This window comes from Protopterus annectens, chromosome 7.part0, assembly GCF_019279795.1.
Source record: "Protopterus annectens isolate FY-2018-M chromosome 7.part0, PAN1.0, whole genome shotgun sequence".
NCBI classification, from domain to species: domain Eukaryota; kingdom Metazoa; phylum Chordata; order Ceratodontiformes; family Protopteridae; genus Protopterus; species Protopterus annectens.
In genome coordinates, this window is record NC_056739.1 from 774,112,798 (window position 1) to 774,133,032 (window position 20,235).

The window sequence follows — 20,235 nt, forward strand, 5'->3', positions numbered from 1 at the left end:
CCAGGGAAATATATATGTAGTATACATTCTAAGCTACACATCCCACCTTTCCACCAGGGAAATATATATGGAGTATACATTCAAAGTTATACATCCTATCCGTCTGCCAGATTATACATTGCAAGCTACACCTCCTATCCTGCCACCAGAGAAATACATATGAATATACATTCCAAGATACACATCCCACATCTCTGCTAGAGAAATACATAAGGCGTGTACATTCTAAGATACACGTCCCATCTCTCAACCAGTGAAATACATATGAAGTACACATTCCAAACTACACATCCCAGCTCTCCACCAGGGAACTACATATTGAGTATACATTCCAGGATGCACAATCCACTTCTCCACCAGAGAAATACATACCGAGTATACATTCTAGGATACACGTCCCACCTCTCCTCCAGTGAAATACATATGAAGTACATATTCCAAGCTACACATGCCAGATCTCCACCAGGGAAATACATATGCGATATAAATTCCAAGCTACACGTCCCATCCCTCCACCAGAATATACATTACAAGAAACATGTCCTACCTCTCTGCTAGAGAAATAAATATGGAGAATACATACCAAGATACATGTCCTACCTCTATGCCAGAGAGATAAATATAGAGTACGTTCCAAGCTACATGTGCAACCCCTCAGCCAGGAAAATACATATGGAGTATAATTTCCAAGCTACATGCCCCACATCTCGAACAGGGAAATACATATGTAGTGTACATTACAAGCTGCACGTCTCACCCCTCTGCCAGGGAAATTAGTATATACACATTCCAAGATAAATATCCCACCCCAGCAGCAGAGCAATACATATGGAGCATACATTCCAAGCTACATGTCGCATCCCTCAACTAGAAAAATAGAGGCACATGGGATATATGCAAATGACCTTTATGAACACCAGGTGTTTCAGCTATATGGCACTTCTGAATGCCCTTCACATTTTTATTTTTAAGTCGTTTTAATGGACAGTTTCAGGCCAATAAAGCCAAACCCCACTAGCTGTGGATATGCATATTTCGGCCTTGTTATGACCTCATCAGCACAAGCAGAGTGTTTGACTAAGCCTAAGAAACAACACAGGGCTGTGTACCCAGCTGATGTCCATTACCATTAGGGTGACTTCAAAATATCCCAACTAACAAACTAAAATAAAGAGTGAATAGGTCACAGAGAAAAAAACAATCAGTAAAAACTAAATGAACATCCTACAACTTTACCAGGGAAATACATATGGAGGATACATTGGCCTGAAATTGTCCATTAAAACGACTTAAAAAGAAAAGAAGTCATGGGCATTCAGAATAGCCATATAGCTGAAACACCTGATGTTCATACAGGTCATTTGCATATATCTCATGTGCCTCCAATTCAGGAGGTCTGAGAAGTCATTCAGTGGAAGTTCTAGCTTGGCCCGAGTTTTTATTTAGTTTTTACTGATTGTTTTTTCTGTGTGACCTTCTCACTCTTTGTTTCAACTAGAGAAATACATATGGAGTGTACATTCCAAGATACACTTCCCACCCCTCTGGCAGGGAAATACATATGAAGTATACATTTCGAGCTACCTTTCCCACCCCTTTGCCAGGAAAATTGCATATGGAGTATACATTCCAAGATACATATTCCATCCCTCCGCCAGAGAAATACATATGGACAATACATTCCAAGATACATGTCCCACCTCTCTGGCAGAGAAATACATATGGAGTATACATACCAACCCACATGTTCCATCCCTCTGCCAGAGTATGCATTCCAAGCTACACTTTCCATCTCTCAGCCAGAGTATACATTCCAAACTACATGTCTCGCCTCTCTGCCAGAGAAATAGATATTGAGTATACATTCTAGGATGCACATCCAACCTCTCTGCCAGAGAAATCTATTCCAAAATACATATCCCATCCCTCCACCAGGGATATACATATGGAGTACACATCTAACCCCTTGCCAGGGAAATACGTAAGGAGTGCACGTTCCAAGCTACAAGTCCAACCCCCTCTGGCAGAGAAATATAGATGGAGTGCACATGCCAAGCTACATGGCCCACCAGTAAACTACATAGGGGGTATACATTCCAAGATACACATCCAACCCCTCTGCCAGGGAAATACATATGAAGTGTACTTTCCAAGGTACACAGGCAATCCCTCTGTCAGAGAAATAGATTTGGAGTACACATTCCAAGATAAACATCCCACCCCTCCACCAAAGAAATACATATGGAGTATACATTCCAAGATAAACATGCCATCCCTCCACCAGAGAAATATATACGGAGTACACATTTCAAGATGCATATCCCATCCCTCTCTCAGGGAAATGCATTTGCAGTATACATTCCAAGCTACGTGTCCAACCTTTATGCTAGGGGAATACATATGGAATGTGTATTTAAAGATAAACATCCCATCCTTCTGCCAGAGTATACCTTGCAAGCTGCATGTCCCATCCCTCTAGCAGATGATACATTCGCAGGTATACATCTCACCTCTATGCCAGAGAAATACATATGAAGTGTACAGTCCCAGCTTCTCATCCCAACTCTCTACCAGAGAAATACATATGGAGTATACATTTTAACACACATATCCCATCCTTCCACCGGAGAAGTATGTATGGAGTATACATTTCAAGCTACACATCACATCTCTGCACCAGGGAAATACATATGGAGTATACATTCGATACTATATGTCCCACCTGTCTGCCAGAAAAATACATATGGATTATACATTCAAGGCTGCACATCCAACCCCACTGTCAGGGAAATACATATGGAGTATACATTGCAAGCTACACATCCCACCACTCCACCAGGGAAATACATATGGAATGGACATTCCAAGCTACATTTCCCACCTCTCTCCCAGAGAAATACATATGGAGTATACATTCAAAGATACACGTCCCACCTCTCCACCAGGGAAATACATATGGAGTATGCATTCCAAGCTACACATCCCATTCCTCCACCAGAAAAATACAAATAGAGTATGCATTCCAAGACACACTTCCCATCCCTCCACCAGACAAATGCACATAGAGTATACATTCCTAGGTACACATCCCAACCTCCGCAATGGAAATACACATGGAGTATATATTTCAAGCTAGAATTCCCACACCTCTTCCTTGGAAATACATATACGTACATGGCAAGATATATATCTCACCTCTCCACAAGAGAAATCCATATGGAGTACTCATTCAAAGATAAATGTCCCATCCCTCTTCCAGAGAAATAGATATGGAGTATACATTCCAAAATGCCCATCCCACCACTCCACCACAGAAATACTTATGGAGTGTACATTCCAAGCTACATGTCCCATCCTTCTGCCAGAGAACTACATATGGAGTATACAATCCAAGCTACACATCCAAGCTCTCTGCCAGTGAAATACATATGGCGTATACATTACAAGCTACACGTCCCATCCCACCACCAGGGAAATACATCTGGAGTATATATTCCAAGATATAAATCCCATCCCTCTGTGTGGGAAATACATATGGAGTATACATTCCAAGATACACCTCCCACCTCTTCACCAGTGAAATACATATAGAGTACACATTCCAAGCTACACATTCCTCCCCTCTGCCAGGGAAAAACAAATGGAGTATAAATTCTAAGATACAGGTTCCATCCCTCTGCCATAGAAATGCATATGGAATGCACATTCCAAACCAACTCCTCTGCCAGGGAAATACATATGGAGTATACATTCCAAGCTACACGTCCCATCCCTCTGCAAGAGAAATTCATATAGAGAGTACATTCTAAGCTAGAAATCCGACCTCTATTCCTAGGAAATACATGCGCTGTATGCATTCATATTAACACATCCCACACGTCTGCCAGGGAAACACATACTGTATGGAGTGTACATTCCAACCTACATGTCCCACCCCTCCCCCAGGGAAATACATATGGAATACACATTCCAATATAAACACCCTATCCCTCCACCAGGGAAATACATTTGAAGTGTACATATACACATCCCACCCTTCCACCAGGGAAATGCATATGCCACCTCTCTGCCAGAGAAATACATATGGCGTGTACATTCCAAGATGCACATCCATCTCCTCTGTCAGAGAAATACATATAAAGTCTACATTCTAAGCTACACATCCTATCCCTCTACCAGAGAAATACCTGTGTGGTATACATTTAAACATCCCACCCCTCTGCGAAAGAAATACATATGGGGTTACATTCCAAGGTACACATCCCACCCCTCCACCAGAGAAATATATATGGAGTATACATTCCAAGATACTCATCCCACCACTCCACCAGGGAAATATATATGGAGTGTACATTTCAAGCTACACATCCCATCCCTCTGCCAGAGAAACATATGGAGTACACATTCCAAGATACATGTCCCACCTGTCCACCAGGGAAATGCATACAGAGTATACATTCCAAGCTACACTTCACACTTTTACTCCAGAGGAATACATATAGAGTATATATTCCAAGCTACAATTCCCACCTTTCCGCCAGGGAAATACATACGGAGTGTATATTCAAAACTATATATCCCATCCCTCTGCAAGAGTATACATTGCAAGCTACACGTCCCATCCCTCTGTCAGGTATACATTCCAAGATAAACATTCCACCTCTATGCCAGTGAAATATGTATGCAGTATACATTCCAAGTACACATCTCCTCCATCTGCAAGAATATACATGCCAAGCTACATGTTCTATCCCAGCACCACAGTATACATTGCAAGATGCATGTCCCATCTCTCCACCAGACCAGTACATATGGCATATAAATTCCAAGATGCACGTCCAATCCCACTGCCAGGGAAACACACATGTAGTATACATCTGAAGCTGCACATGCCACCCCTCTGTGAGAGAAATACATATGGAGTATACATTCTGAGCTACACTTTCCACCTCTCTGCCAGAGAAATACATGTGGAGTACACATTCCAAGATATATGTCCCACCTCTCCACCAGAGAAATACATATAGAGTGTACATTCTAAGATACACGTCCCATCCATCTGTCAGAGACATACATATGGAGTGTACATCCCAAGCTACATCCCCCACCTATCTGCCAGGGAAATACATATGGAGCATGCATTCCAAGACACACGTTAAACCTCTCTGCCAGGGAAATACATATGGAGTATACTTTCCAAGCTACATTTCCCAGCTCTTTGCCAGAGAAATACATATGGAGTGTAGCTTCTAAGATACAAGTTCCACCTGCCCACCAGATAAATACATATGCAGTATACAGTCCAAGATACACGTCCCACGTCTGCACCAGAGAAATACATATGGAGCATACATTCCAAGCTACACATCCCAACCCTCAGCCAGATAAACACATATGGAGTGTAGATTGAAAGATACATATCCCACCTCTCCTCCAGAGAAATACATATGGAGTACACATTCCAAGATACATATCCTAGCTCTCTGCTATAGAAATAAAGATGGATGTACATTCCAAGATACATGTCCCATCCCTCCGCCACAGTATACATTCCAAGCTGCACATCCCATCCCTCCACCAGAGTATACATTCCAAGCTACACATTCCAACTCTTCACCAGGGAAATACATATAAAGTATAAATTACAAGCTACATGTCTCATCCTTCCACCAGAGAAATCCATATGGAGCACACATTCCAAGATACACACCCGACCCCTCTGCCAGAGAAATGCATACGAAGTATATATACCAAGCTACACATCCCATCACTCCGCCAGAATATACATTCCAAGCTACATGTCCCAGCTGTCCACCAGAGAAAAAGATATCAAGTATACATTCCAGGATGCACATCCTACCTCTCTGCAAGAGAAATAAATATGGAGAATATATTCCAAGATGCACGTCCTATCCCTCCTCCAGGGAAATGCATCTGGGGTACACATTCCAAGCTACACATCCCACCCCTCCACCAGAGAAATAAATATGGAGTATACATTCCAAGATACACATCCTATCCCTCCGCCAGAGAGATACGTATGGAGTATACATTCCAAGCTACACATCCTGCCCCCTGTGCCAGGGAAATAAATATGGGGTATACATTCCAAGATACATGCCCCATCCCTCTGCCAGAGAAATACATATGGAGTATAACTTTTAAGCTACACATCCCACCCCTTCACCAGGGAAATATATATGGAGTATACATTCCAAGTTGCAAATCCCACCTCTCTGCCAGAGAAAAACATATGGAGTCCACATTCCAAGCTACACTTCCCATCCCTCTGCCATAGAAATACAGAAGGAGTGGGCATTCCAGGCTACAAGTCCAATCCCTCTGCCACAGAAATACTGTACATATGGACTGCACATTCTAAGCTACATGTTCCATCTCTCCACCAGAGAAATACATATGGAGGATACATTCCAAGATACATGTCCAACCCCTCTGCCAGGGAAATGCATATGAAGTGTACATTCCAAGGTACACATCCCATCCCTCCACCAGAGAAATACATATGGAGTATACATTCCAAGATAAACATCCCACCCCTCTACCATAAAAATACATATGGAGTTCAAGGCTCCTGAGAGCACCCCGGCACTATTAGGTTTTACCTCATATCATGCGTTCCGGCCCCAAAACCCGGACCACACCACAAAAGGAGGGGGTGTATCCATATTCATAAAGGATACTCACACCTCCAGGTTGGTGGCAACGCACGAAGCTTCGGAAACTATCCAGGTGCAACTAACCATAGGCAAAACTGCTCTACAAATTGTAGCATGCTACAAGCCACCCTCTCAAACTCAGGAACCCCACACAGCCTTCCTGAAGACACTGGAGGGTATAAATGTATCTCCAAACACCATCATATTGGGTGACTTCAACTACCGAATATAGACTGGGAACATTACTCAAGCCCTAACTTTCTAGCCCAACGGTTCCTGGAGTTCATAAATTCAAATGCCATGGAACAGCTAGTCACTGTTCCCACGAGAGGAGAAAATATACTAGATCTCATTGTCACAAACATGGGGACAAAATGCTCCACGCCGGAAGTATATCCCTCATTGGTGAGATCTGATCATAAACTAATCTCACTGGAAATCCACATCCCGCCCCCACCCCAAGCAAAAAAGATCATAGTGAAGAACTTCTCTAAAGGAAACTTCACACTACTCAAGACTGGTGTGGTATCCTTCAAGGCCCCTGAGCCAGAGGAAACCACAACCCAAGCTGGAAGCCCTTACAAATGCCTTCTATGAACACCTCCAGGACTGCATGGATCAGGCAATCCCAAATAAAACCAAGACTCTTTCCACAAAGGGCAAACGTCCAGTCTGGTGGACCCCAGCCATTAACAAACTTTACAATAAGAGGAGAAAGCTATTACATGATAGAACAAAATCCATAAAAGGGAAGTCACCCCTGATCATTATTAGTAAAAAATACGAGCACTCATAAAATCAACTAAGGCCAATTTTGAGAGAAAAATTGCCAGGGATTCAAAGGACAATCATAAGGCCTTTTTCAGCTATGTTAGGAACCTGGGTGGAAACTCCCAGATATGCTCAGAATTAGTCCAAAATGATACAAAAATCACTGAACCCACAGACATTGCCAACATACTGGCAGACAGGTTCAGTGCAAACTTCACCCCTCTCCCCTAAAGGAGAGATAACTATCCCAGCCGAGTGTAGCCTCCCGGACATCTCAAATGCGCAGGTGAAAGCTGCTCTCTCTAAAGCTAAAAACACCGCATCAATGGGACTGGATGGTGTCCCCGGCTGTGTGCTACACGAGCTAAATGAGGAATTAAACCCGCACATAAGGCAGCTGTTTAATCTCAGCCTTACCACAGGATACGTGCCCAAGGAGTGGCGTACGGCAACTGTGGTCCCACTCCACAAAGGCGGTGCCTCTACGGAACCTGGTAATTACCGCCCCATAAGCTTAACAAGTCTAGTCTGCAAAGCTATGGAGAGGATCATAATGGAGCTCATAAACAAAGATATAGGGTACTTGCAGACATTGGACCCGACCCAGTTTGGCTTTGTCAAGGGAAGATCATGCCTTTTGAACTTGGTTGACTTCTTCGAAACAGTCACCAAGGCCATTGATGAGGGAAAGGCAGTCCATACAGCCTACCTTGACCTTGCAAAGGCTTTCGACACAATACCCCACTCGGGTATTGTAGAAAAGCTTACCAGCTTAAATGTAAACCCATATGTCACAAGATGGGTTGCAAACTGGCTTAAGGACAGAACCCACAGGGTTAGAGTTGCTGGCGCTGTGTCAGACTCCAAGCCGGTCACAAGTGGTGTCCCACAGGGCTCGGTCCTTGGCCCCTATTGTTTGGCATCTACTTCTCAGAAGTACAGGCCAACATGGGAGGACTTTGGCTGACAAAGTTTGCAGACGACTGCAAACTGGGCACCATAGTGGAAAGTGCATCGGACACGGATATCCTTCAGAAGGGACTCACGGAAACAGATAGCTGGTGCCAGAGCCATGGCCTGAAGTTAAACGCCAAAAATGTATAGTCATACCCTTCGGGAAAAACAAGGTAACCCCAAGCTACCATATAGGTGGCAATCCACTAAGCACAGAAGAGGTTATCAGGGACCTGGGGACCCAGGTTGACAGTGGCCTTTCTTTTGACACTCACATTGCTAAAGTGGTTAGAAAGACCTTCTACATTGCCCACCTGATCATGAAGGGATTCACATCCAGATCTAGTGAGGTCATTGTTCCCTGTACTCTTCACTTATCAGACCAATGATCGAGTACAATGCCCCATTCGGGATGTATCTCACCCGACATCTGCAGCAATTGGAGAGACCCCAAAAGTTCCTCACCAAAAGGATAAAGGGACTCCAAAATCTGTCATATGCTGCCAGATTGAAGAAACTCCAGCTCTATTCAGTCGCATACCGTCTGCTCAGAGGTGACATGTGCCTGACATACAAGGCCATGTCCAACCCGGAATTAATGGACATGCTCCACCTCAAAAAATCCAAATCCACCAAAACCACTAGAGCAAGCGACTTAAACCTTAGCACGGATATAAATAGGACGTGCTGGAGGGATAGATTTGTCACTCAGAGACTCCCTATGCTGTGGAATAAAATCCCGGTCCATGTGAGGCAGAGCACCTCGCTGACTCTGTTCAAGAGAAATCTAGACCTGTGGATGGGAGATCGTAGGTTTACCCCAGGAATCATCTCTGTGTCACTGCTGGACAGAGGCACAACAAACTAATGGGCACAGTATTTTTTCATATAAGGGGTGGCGTAAGCCACAATAATTTGGGCTAGGCTTATAAATGCCTTAGGGCAGATAGCCTAGTATAAACCTATGAACCTATGAACCTATGAGTATATATTCCAAGCTACAGTTCCATACCTCTACTAGCGAAATGCATATGGAGTGTACATTTCAAGCTACCCTTCCCAGCCCTTTGCCAGGGAAATATATATGGAGTGTACTTCCAAGCTACACATCCCATTCCTCCTCCAGGAAAATACATATATAGTATATGTTTCAAGCTACACATCCCAGGCCACCCCAGGGAAGTACATATGGAGTATACATTCCAAGCTACATGTCCCACCTTTCCGGCAGGGAAATACATATGGAGTGTACATTCAAAGCTATACATTCCATCCGTCTGCCAGAGTATACATTGTGAGCTATACATCCCATCCCTCCACCAGAGTATACATTCCAAGATACACGTCACACCTCTACACCAGAGAAATACATACGGAGTGTACAGTCCCAGCTTCATGTCCCACTTCTCTGCCAGAGAAATGCATATGGAGTATACATTCCAAGCTACACATCCCATCCTTCTGCCAGAGAAACAGATATGGAGTATAGATTCCAAGCTACACGTCCCATCCCTCCACCAGAGAAATACATAATGAGTGAACATTCCAAGCTATACATCCCATCCCTCCACCAGAGAAATACATAATGAATGCACATTTCAAGATACACATCCCAGCTTCCTGCCAGGGAAATACATATGCAGTGTACATTACAAGCTAGAAGTATAACCCTACTGCCGGGGTTATACGTATGGAGTATACATTCCAAGCTACATGCCCCATTCATCCTCCGGAGAGATGCATATGGAGTATGCATTCCAAGATACACCTCCAACCTCTCCACCAGTGAAATACACATGGAGTACACATTCCAAGCTACATATCTCACCCCTCCACCAGGGAAAAACATATGGCGTATATATTCTACGATACACGTCCCATCCCGCTGCCACAGAAATACATTTGGAATATACATTCCAAACTACACATCCAACCCCTCTGCCAGGGAAATACATATGGAGTGTACATTCCAAGCTATACATCCCATCCTTCTGTCAGGGAAATGCATATGGAGTATACTTTCCAAGCTACTTGTCCCACCTCATCAGGGAAATACATATGGCATATACATTCAAAGCTATATGTCCCATCCCACCACCAGAGAAATTCATATAGAGAGTACATTCCAAGCTACACGTCCCATATCTCCACCAGAGAAATACATATAGAGTATACATCCAAGCTCTCTGCCAGGGAAATACATATAAAATATAAATTCCAAGCTACATTTCCCAACCCTCCTACAGAGAAATATATATGGAGTATACATTCCAAGATACACTTTCCATCCATCTGCCAGAGAAATACATATGGACTATACATTCGAAGATACACGCCCACCTCCCTGCCAGAGAAATACATATGAAGTATACATACCAGCCTACACATCACAGTCTTCTATCAGAGTATACATTCTAAGCTACACATCCCATCCCTCCACCAGAGTATACATTCCAAGCTACTTGTCCCACGTCTCCACTAGAGAAATATATATTCTAGGATGCATGTCGCACCTCTCCACCAGGAAATACATATTAAATATCCATTCCAAGAAACACATCCCATCCCTCTGCCAGGGAAATACATCTGGAGTATACATTTCAAGTAACATGTCCCACCTCTTCCCCAAGGAAATACATACAGACTACAAATTCCAAGATAAACCTCTTATCCCTTTGGCAGAGAAATGCATATGGAGTGTACATTCCAAGATACATGCCCCATATCTCTGCCAGAAAAATACAAATGAAGTATACATACCAAGTTACACATCCCACCTCTCTGCCAGTGATATACATATGAAATATAAATTCCAAGCTACATGTCACATCCTTCTGCCAGAGAAATACATATGGACTATACATTCCAAGATACACACCACTTCTCCCCAGAGAAATACATATGAAGTATATATACCAACCTACATGTCCCATTCATCCACCACAGTATACATTCCAAGCTATACGTCCCATTCCTCCGCCAGAGTATACACTCCAAACTACATGTTCTACCTCTTCACCAGAGAAACACCTATTGAGTATACATTCCAGGATGCATGTCCCACCTCCAAACTAAATGTCACATCCCTGCACCAGAGTATACATTCCAAACTACATGTCCCACCTCTCCACCATAGAAATACATATTGAGTATACATTCTAGGATGCATATCCCACCCCTCCACCAGAAAAATACATATAGAGTATACATTCCAAGATAGAAGTACCACCTCTCCACCAGAAAAATACATATGGAGTACACAATCCAAGACAGAAGTTCCACCTCTCCACCAGAGAAATGCGTATGGATTATACATTCCAAAATACACTTTCCATCCATCAGTCAGAGAAATACATATGGAGTATACATTCCAAGATACAGGTCCCACCTTTCCACCAGAAAAATACATGTGAAGTATACATACCAACCTACACATCCCATCCTTCCACCAGACTATGCATTCCAAGATATCTGTCCTACCTCTGTGCCAGAGAAATAAATATGGAGTATACATTCCAACATACATGTCCCATCCTTCCTGCAGGGAAATACATCTAAATTATACATTCCAAAATACACGCCCCATACCTCCACCAGAGAAATACACATGGAGTGCACATTCCAAGCTACATGCCCCACCTCTCCGCTAGGGAAAAACATATGGAGTATACATTCAAAGATACACACCACTTCTCCGCTAGAGAAATACATATGAAGTATATATACCAACCTACATGTCTCATTCCTCCATCAGAGTATACATTCCAAGCTACACAAACTACCCCTCTGCCAGAGAAATAGAGATGGAGTATATATTCCGAGCTACACCTCCCATCTCTCTGCCAGAGAAATACTTGCAGAGTATACATTCCAAGATACATGTCCCACCTCTCCACCAGAGAAACACATATAGAGTATACATTCCAAGATACACATCCCATCCCTCCACCAGAGAAATACATATGGATTGTACATTCCAAGCTACACGCCCCACCTCTCTGCCAGGGAAATACATATGGAGTATACATTCAAAACTACATGTCCCACCTCTGTGCCAGGGAACTAGATATGGAGTGTACATTCCAAGTGAAATTTCCCACCTCTCTGTGAGAGAGATACATATGAAGCATACCTTTCAAGATACACCTCCCACCTGTCCACCAGAGAAATGCATGTGGAGTATACATTCCAAGATACATTTATCACCTCTCTTCCAGAGAATAGAAATGGACTATACATTTCAAGCTACACATCCCATCCCTCTGCCAGAGAAATACAGATGGAGTGCACATTCCAATCTACATGTCTCACTGCTCTACCAGAGAAATACATGTGGAGTATATATTCTGTCACTCATCTAGTCAGGATGTAATAGACGAGTCTTTGTAGGTTGTGTTCAAGCATCTTTATTATGTACAAACACATCAGGATTGAGGCTTAATAACTTTAATTTAGATAAACGTATATACAAACTAGCTATTACTTTCACACATGCTCACTCTTTGGCTGCACTCTCAAAATGGCACTAAAGCTAGCACGTGCTTGCTATTTATATGCACATTCTGTCCTTGAAACGCTTCTTAAAGATACAGCACTCACACTCTGTTGTACATCCTCCCTCTTCGAGAAATATGTCTTGCAATATTGACAACATCAGTTGATATGCAATCAATAAAAATAATTTTTGTCATGCAATTATACATAGGTTATAGGTTCATAGGTTGGTACTGGGCTATCTGCCTGAAGGCATATATTAGCCCACCCACATTGTGTGGTATTCACCGCCCCTGTAGTAGTTCCCTAGACCCTTGTACTAGCAGCTAGTACCTTTGGCCCCTATCTAATAGTGCTGTTGGTGTGATCCCCAGTGTGAACTTTCTGTTACCCATCCACTCATCAAGGTTCGTCTTGAAGAGTGATAGTAAGGGGCTGTGTCTTATGTAGATCGGGACCCTGTTCCATAGTAAGGGAAGTCTCTGCGAAGGGAATCTATCCCTCCAGCATGTTATATTCATTGCTGTGTTGAGGTTTATATCCCTAGAGCGTGTAGCTCGAGTAGATTTGGTTTTGCTAAGATGAAGCATGTTCAACAAGTCTGGGTTGGACATGGCTCTGTAAGTTAGACAGAGATCGCCTCTGAGAAAGTGGTATGCAACAGAGAACAGTCTTAGCTTTTTCAATTGTGCTGCATAGGGCAACTGTTTGGGGCCAGTAATCCTCTTGGTTAGGTACCTCTGTGGTCTCTCCAGCTGCTGGAGATGTCTAGCCAGGTACATTCCAATTGGTGCATTGTACTCAATAATGGGTCTGATGAGGGAAGAGTAGAAGGGCACCATTACATCCTTAGATCTTGATGCGAACCCTTTCATGATCAGATGGGTCACATAGAAGGATTTTCTAACCACTTTGGCAACATGGTTATCAAAGGAAAGCTGACTATCTACTTGGGTCCCTAGATCCCTTATTTCTTCTTCAGATTTCAGGGGATTACCTCCTATGTTGTAGTTTGCGGTTACTCTGTTTTTTCCAAAGGGGATTACTGTGCATTTTTTTGCATTTAGCTTGAAACCATGGCTTTGACACCATGCATCAGTCTCATTTAGGCCCTTCTGGAGGATCTCCATGTCGGCCAGAGACTCTATTATAGCACCCAGTTTGCAGTCGTCCGTAAACTTAGTCAGCCACAGCCCTTCCGTGCTTGCCTGTACTTCTGAGAAGTATATGCCAAGCAGGAGGGGCCCCAAGACAGAGCCCTGAGGCACACCACTTGTTATGGTCTGGATTCGGACATAGATCCCGCTACTCTTACTTTATGGGATCTGTCTGAGAGCCAGTTTGCGATCCATCTTGTGATGTAAGGGTTTATGCCCAGGCTGGTGAGCTTATCAATAATACCTGAATGGGGAATGGTGTCAAATGCTTTAGCAAGGTCAAGGTAAGCCATATGTACCTCCTTTCCCTTATCTATAGCCTGAGTAACTGTCTCAAAGAAATCTACCAAGTTCAGGAGGCATGATCTGCCCTTGACGAAACCGAACTGTGTGGGGTCCAGCGACTGGAGGTTCCCAATCTCTCCATTTATGAGTTCCATAATGATTCACTCCATAGCTTTATAGATCAGACTGGTCAGGCTTATTGGTCAGTAGTTCCCAGGGTCAGTTGTGGCCCCACCCTTGTGTAGCGGGACCACCATTGCCATGTGCCATTCTATGGGCACATATCCTGTGGAGAGGCTGAGACTGAACAGGGTATTAAGATGCGGGGTTAATTCCTTTTGGAGCTCACGTATGACACAGCCTGGGACACCATCTGGTCCCATGAAGGCAGTGTTTTTAGCTTTAGAGAGAGCCTTGTTAACCAACGTATCAGTAATAATTGGACTTACACAATCCCCTAGAATGGTAATAGGTATGTGTAGGTATAGGTAATGGTAATTAGATATATATACAATTATGTCCAGGTCACTCCCTGCCTCACAGCAAGAGGTTCTCCAGTTCAATTCTTGGCTGGAGTGCCTTCTGTGCAGAGTCTGCATGTCCTCCCTGTGGTCGTGTGGGTTTCCTCCAGGTGCTCCGGTTTCCTCCCACATCCCAAAGACATGCTGTAGGTGGATTGGACACTCTAAATTGGCCCTAGGTGTGAGTGTGTGCATGTGTGTGCCTTCTGTGGAAGGTTGGGTGCTGGGCTGGCAACTCGACACTGTAAAACTACACTGCCAATAATGAGCGGACAGGTGATCTGCTGTGGCGACCCCTAACCGGGAAAAAGCCGAAAGAGGAAGAAATGTCCAGGTCACTGTGTATTTCACACTATGTCTAGAAATATGACCAAATCACGTGACATAAAATTTAGAATTACATTTAGCAACTGCGACTATCTCTACTGAATGTTTAACCTTAGGGACATCAGGAACATCATCAGGAATGGAAGTAGAGGTTAAGACACGTTCTGCAACAGGAGCATTGTCTGGATTGCTCTGAGGGCTAGAGTCGGCATCACATTAACAATGCTGCGATATTGATTCTGGTACAGGAAGAAGAAGATGTCCTCAATTTCTCCTGTACTCTACACTCTCAGATTCTATAAAATAGGATCTTGGCTCAGTACATATACCTGTTACATGACCAATCCGGTCGAAACCTTTTGCCGTTTGTATCTTCACTGTCTCTCCTTCTTTCAATAGATGAAGAAATCTGCTCAATTTATAATAGCTGGCATCTGGAAAGAATGCTTCCTGAATAACTGGGCTCTAATCATTCAGTTGTTCTTAGCTTTAGGCCTTAACAAACTGGAACTAATAGGCAGTGTTGTTCTGGTTTGCCTGGATAGAAGTCTCTGAGCAGGCGAGCCAAGTATATTGTCATGGGGTATGTTTCTGAGAGTAAGTAAATTCAAAAAGACATCAGTATTATCACGCTTTGACCTCTCAAGTAATTGCTTTGCACTCTGCACTGGACGTTCAGCTAGCCTATTTGACTGGGGATATTCTGGACTACTACTAACATGTACAAAGTCCCATTCTCTTGCAAATTTCTGAAACAGCTGACTAGTAAATTGAGTACCATTGTCAGAAATAACTTTGTGGGGTCTACCATGGGCTGAGAAATGATGTTTCAACTTGGTAATAACAGCAGTGCACATTAGATTAGGTCTAGCAACACTAAGTAATGCTGATTGTTCCACTTGAATGCATCAGTGGCTACAGCTGACCGAGGTAGTTCAGGAACTTGATTAGCTGAAGTGGTTCTCTTTGCAAATGCGGTTTAGTACTATTGCATACTGAACAAGAAGGATGTATTTTATCAATGTCTTTTACTAGAAAAGGCCAAAATACTAGTTCTCTCCCCCTTCTTTTGGTAGATTCAGAACCTGGGTGACCATGATGCAAAATCTGGATATAGTCACATTGTAAGGAAGTAGGAACAACAATTTTTGGAGCTTTGAAAATAATGCCATCTTCATCAACATCTCATCTCTGTAAGTAAAATAAGTTTGCACTTCAAGTGGTACACTAGATTGCTTTCACGGCCATTCAACATCAATGTAGTGGTTGAGCTTTTGCAAAATTGGATCACTCTTTGTATGATCTCTCAGCTCATCAAGTCTCATGGTAGAAAAATTATGTACCTCCATTATGTAAAAGTCAAAATTCTCTAGGTCAAGCTGTTCCATTGTATTTCTGGGCAATCTGGATAAGTTATCAGCCAGATCAAGAAGTTTACCTTTTGTGTAGACCATTTTGAAGTTGTACTTTTGCAATTTGAGCATCATTCTTTGTAATCTTGCTGGAGCTGAATGCATAGGCTTCTTTAGAATAGTAACTAAGGGTTGGTGATCAGTTTCAATTTGAATAGCTCAACCATAGATATAATCATGAAACTTTGAACTTGCAAATACTATTGCCAAAGATTCTTTCTCAATTTGAGCATACTGCATTTCAGTTTGGGCAAGGATTCTAGATACATAGGCTACTGGTCTGTGTTCTTGAAGAATAACTGTGCCAAGAACAAATGCTGAAGCATCACAGGAAAGAGTGACTGGTTTATTAACATCATAGTAACTTAATGTAGGTGGGTTGGCAATTTTCTGCTTAAGGTCTTCAAATGCTTTCTGGTGCTGTTCCATCCAAGACCATGTAACATTTTTTGCATGTCACCTCTCTTAAATGTGCTGTCAACTCACTGAAGTCTGGTATAAACCTGCCTAAATAGTTGACCATGCCAAGAACATGTAGAGCTTGAATATTATTTGGTGCTGACATCTCAAGAATGGCTGCTTGCATGGGTGGAGCTGTTCTCAAGCCTGTGCTGGTAAATAAATTACCTACATATGTAACTTCTGGTAGTCTGAATTTGCACTTCAGAGGACTGAGCTTTAAGTTCACTTCATGTGCTCTGTCTAGAACTCTCTAAAGGCTTCTGTCATGCTCTTCTTCACCATTGCCTCCAGCTAATAAATCATCTGCTATTATGGCACAAGGATAACCTAAAAAAATTTGCTCCATTTCATGTTGGAAGACTTCACTTTCAGAAAAAAACAAAAAAAAAATGGCATTCAGTATTAGGGCTGTGACTTCCTCGACTGTACGCATTGGATGACGTGGTCTCTTTAATGTTTTGTTCAAATGTCTTGGGTCAGTACATATTCTGATTTCATCTGAGCCTTTTTGTAGGCTGCTACCATGGACGACACCCATTCAGTTGGTTCTGTAACTGAATAAATTACACCTTACTGCAACATTTTATCCAACTGAGCTTTGACGTTATCCTGCATAGCTATCAGAACTTTTCTTGCTGGTCTGACTACTGGACTAAGCTCTGGGTCCAACTTCATAGAATTCACAACTGGAAGTTTGCCCAACATATCATCAAAAACATCAGCATACTCTGAGAAAATGGCTTCAGAAAAATTGGAACTAGGATATGTGCTTATATGATGAACTTATTTGGTAAAGGAAAACAAATTCATTCTCAAACTGTCTCTGAGACCCAATAATGACTGCACACAGTCTTCGAACTAATTAGAATAACAAGCTCTAATAGTTCCTATAACATTAAAGCACTACTGAGCCTTTGGTCTGAATTTCTTCACCTCCATTACCAACAAGTTTGGTACTACTAGCCACATTGAGTTGTTCATCAGCTCTCACCCTAGCAAATGTGTCTGCTGACATAACATTACACTTTGAACCAATGTCTACTTTGAGCTCAGTGGATATAACATTGATCTAGACAGTACAAAATTCTTCATTTTTACCAACAAATTCACTGCATCAACCTTTTCACCAATTACTGTCACACTTTCTATGTAGAAAGTAGAATTGCAGCTCTCTATATGATCAACTTGCTTTTTTGAGTGACCCTTCTTTATAACTGTGTGAGGTTTACCTAACTTGCAAAACGTTTGAAAATAGTTCCACTTTTTACACTTGTGGCATTGCTGACCAAATGCTAAGCATCTTTCTTTCTTTCAGACTCATGGTTGGCACCACAATTGTGACAGTTAACAATAAAGCTGGATTTGGATTTTGCTGATTGTGAAGATTGGGGAGAGATGGGCGAAGGCTGCCAGCCTAGTCAAATAGAATTTGATATATAATTCTGGCATTTGTAAATAAATGTAAAATGCAGGCATGTTTCTTGAGTGTAAAGAACACTGTAAAATGTGAACTTCAAGATTGTTGCAAAATTGCCATCTGCTGTAAGAAAAACCAAGCCAAGTATTTCAAATGTGTCTTTCAAAGTTGAAAAGATCTTATGAATCTCTTTAATGTTAGAATTCGTCTCCAGGATGGCTGGATGAAGTTTTCATGTCCATCATTTTAAGGCTAAAGTTCATGACTAGAATTCAGACGTGGAAGGTGCTTTATTGCTCTGGTTTCTGCTAGCATATACATGTGAAATGTCTTGTATTGCTGTAAGTTTCTGAGGAGGTGTTACATTGCTAAGTAATGCAGTTTGTGGCCTGAGAACTCAGACCATGTGTTAAGATGATGCAGTATGAATACTGGGAAAACCTAAGTGTCAAAAATGATGTAATTTTGGGAGGGCCTTAGAGACATGTTTGTTAGCAATGTTTAAATTCTATTTCTCACAAGAGACTGGAAAGCATTTTGACTTTGGACATCCAACTTACCAGCACTCTGCCTTATGCTCACATGTAAGTTTTTAGCACTGTGATTTCTTGTAGGAATAGTTAAAGCTAGTAAAGATTAATTAGGTATTTTTCTTTGAAATCAGACCTGTCCTACTGTATTATTTTAAGTTTCTGTGTGATCTCTGAACTCTTAGATATCTCTGTGCTGTAGTAGTTTTGTCTTGTGTTTTAATTATTTATTATTAAATATTTTTTAAAACCTTCTACCTGTGTCTGATTTGTGCAGAGATAAGCTCTAGAGTACATTGCATATTTATAGAGTTATTGTAATAGGCCACTCTAATGTAAGCCTTGACTGTTAGTCATACTACCATTGGATATTAATATTGCACAGTAATAATTGGACACCCTTTTAAGGGTCTTTTAGTAGCTGATATTATTAACTGGATGGTGACAGTAATTACTACTGTATAGTCTGGGTAAAGGGACACAGTTGGAGAATCTGTGTCAGTCTTTCCCAGGAGTGTCTGTGAAGTTGCATAAATACTTATCTCAAAGTGTGTGTGTGTGTTGTGTCAGCTACTTGGCAGGGACACGAAGCACTGGTTGGACAGATAGGGTACTGGAGGTTTTAGCTTGCCCAGTTAGGCTGAGACCTGAACCTTATAGCTGTGCCAGTGGAGAGTCTTATTGGGGACCTGGTGAGCAAGGGAGCAACCAGCCCCAGACTGACTGTGATATCTGTGTGCACTTAAGGGAAATTGTACCTTACTGTGTGTATTAGTTATCTTTTCCTCTTCTAGGAGACAACCTCCCTGGAGTTAGTGGCGAGGATTGAGGCTCCTTGATTGCTGGCCAAGGCACGGATGTCACAAGTGTTTGGCAGTGGTGGGATCTACTTCACATACTAATTGGCTTGTAGTGGTGTGGGTAGAGCAAATTCCTGTAGTGTTTTGTACTCTAAAAACAGCCATGCAGTGTATACTCAGAGTTCAGATCACAATTGTTTTATTTATTTTGTTAGGTTCATAGGTTGGTACTAGGCTATCAGCCTTAGGGCCTATACAAGCCTAACCATAACAATTCCCTGGCTATTTCTTCCCCCACTATTTACTTCCCTGGACCCATGTTGGGCAGGGTGACTGACGTCATCCCGGGGGTGAATTTCCTTTCTTCCATCCAATCATCAAGGTTCCTTTTGAAGAGGTTCAAAGAGGCACTCTGCTTGACATGTATG